This window comes from Mauremys reevesii, linkage group 6 (genome assembly GCF_016161935.1).
Source record: "Mauremys reevesii isolate NIE-2019 linkage group 6, ASM1616193v1, whole genome shotgun sequence".
Lineage (NCBI taxonomy): Eukaryota > Metazoa > Chordata > Testudines > Geoemydidae > Mauremys > Mauremys reevesii.
Window position 1 is genome coordinate 11,370,246 of NC_052628.1, and position 2,755 is coordinate 11,373,000.

Here is a 2,755-nt window from a genome sequence, read left to right on the forward strand (position 1 = left end):
TTTCCCAAACACTTTTGAAAGGTTCCAGGTCAAGGAGAAAAACCACAAGAGTTTTTCAGTGAATTCATTTTCTGTGACATGCACCGAGGTGGAATAGCACTGCACAGAGCAACTTCAGAGACTGCTTTTGTAGCAAAAAATCCTCACACACACTCTCTCTCTCTCTCACTCTCTCTCACACACACACACGTTCACATACCCTCTCGCATGAGAAAGTCTCCAAAATCATTCAAACCTACAGGATGTTTCAGGAGCCTCATTCATATACCTCCCATGGTGCTTTGCAAGTAACCTTAGACTTTAAAAGCTTGTCTCACAAGTCTTGGCATGAAAATTGGCCAGCAGCTCACCACATTTCTGTCTCGCTGTCTAAAGCAGCATGCAGGAAAAAGAATTGAGGAATCTTAAATGGGGCTGAAAGGGAGTTTTGCTGAGTGAGATTATCTAGGGGTGGCTTAAGAAGGTCTAGGCTGTGCCTGTTTCAGACAGGAAGAGAAAGGACTTCTCTGACAAGTGATTTTATGAGGTTAGTTTAAAACACACAGATATAAGGGTGGCTGCCAAGAAATATGTAGCCAAGGCTTCCTTCTCTCAAATGCAGATTAGTAAACTCACTTCATTAACTCTTAAATGGCCCTGATAAGTGATGCTTTCCCCAAACACTCTGATAAACGTTTGGGTTAAATGTATTATAGCAGTCATTGTCTTTCATTTTATAGGACATTGTCAGCTAATGCTGGCAAAGCAGGTGGCCAGTTGAGACTACTGTTTTTATCTGTGTTTTGGATCAGGATCAGGGCTGCATGTGCACACAGATGGAAGGAATACTGTAGTCCCTACTCCAAGGCTCTTACAATCTAAGACAAGAGCCAACCGGTGGAGAAAATAGACCGTGGGAACCAAGGTGTGTACAAAGTAACCATGAGACAGTTCTTCTGAGTGTAATAAGCAGTGGGCAGAGCACAACGGCTGCCTAACCATCAATCTTTTTATTGTTCTCCATTAACCAATGCCCTTCCTCTGTATAGCCATGCTGCTCCACCTACAAATTGCATCCACAGGACATCTATGCACTTTTCTTCTTTTCCGCCTTCTCCCGACCCCATTCCCATTTGGTGCATCCACCTGTTCTGTCTTGTCCTGAACTATGGGACTAATCTAAACTCCATTGAAGTTTGTGGGAAGACACCCATTAACCTCAATGGGCTTTGCACTGTGCACTAGGACTTCAAGCTATTGGAAGCTATGTGAGAGGATTTCAGCCCTGCCTGCCTACGTCTCCAAGACACCGCCCACACTATGGGATTGAACATCTCATGGCAGAAGACCAAGGTACAGAACCTCGTAACAGTGCCACCAGAACCCCAACATGCAGGTGGGGTCAAGAAAGTATCATGGGGAGTCTTGGTGAGTTCATCTACCTAGTCTGCAGGCGGAGTTCAAAAGGTCACAGCAAACCAGATGTTCTTCAACAAATAGGTCTTGCCACCTCCTTCATGAAGCCCAAGTCTTGTTTATGGACACAGAAAGGTCTTTGCCCTTAGACAAATTTCAGGAGCTATCAAGTCTGTGTACTACTGTATTGCTACACTGGTCAGAAGCCTGGACTCTCTTAGAGGCAGACTTGGAGTGGCATTCCATAGGCGCTGTCAGCATAAAGCGATTTGACTTTGTGCCAAGTGTCGCAGTCTCACAAAGATCAGGCTGCGGTGGGTTAGACCCCCTTTCTGGGATGCAACCTGATGTACTGGGATTTCACTGAGCCTCCCCTGCTCAATCAACCTGGGTTCCCTTGTCCTGCTTTGCTGAATTAGGCTCTCCGGCCTTTTGCAGCACGCACACCGAGGCAGGTAGGGCCACACCCCGCTGCAGAAACAGACTGAAGTCAGCTCTGTGTGAGAGGACACCCCCAGCACTCACGTGCACACCCCTTTTGGGAGATAAACCCAAAATAATACAGCTTTGAGTTGTAGAAAAAAATCTGCACAGCGCAAGCTCATAAAAATCCGCCCTCTTCCTCAATGTGAAGAGAGATGTGCACACTTCTTGACCCCGCCCCCCCAGTTAGAAATTGCATAAACTGGGTTTTATTATAAACAAGAAATAAGTTTATTAACCACCAAAGGTGGATTTTAAGTGAATATAAGAGATAACAGACAGAACAAAGCAGATTACTAAGCAAATGAAACCGAACACGCAAACTAAGCTAGTTTCACTAAAGAAATTGGTTCCAAAATAGTATTTCTCACCCAAGATATTGTTGCAGGCAGATTACAGAAAGTCTTGAAAGGCAGCTGCACTAGTCTTCCTCTTGAGACCTCAGTTATTATTACTCACAGGCTGGACGCCCTTCCAGCTTGGGTTCAACCCTTCTCCCCTCATTTCAGTTCTTGCTTCCAGGTGTTTTTTCAGTGCCTCTTTGGGTGGGGAGGCAGAGGAGAACCACGATGATGTTACTCCCCTGCCTTATATAGCTCTTGTGTAAGGCAGGAACCCCTTGGCCTGTAGTGGAAAATCACTGCCATTCCAAAAGGGGATGAGGGGTATCTAATACCTGGTGACTCGGATCCAGGTCTCTGCAGGGCTGTGGCAGCCATTGCTTGTAGGCTGTCTCCAGCATCCACAGGAAGAGCTCTTTCACAGTCCATTGTCTCTGATAGTGGCCCATTAGCCCTGTCTGACTTTTCTATTGTGGTACCTGAAGCCCTGGTTGGGGTGACACCCAAAGTAAAACATTTGAAATACAGATACATAG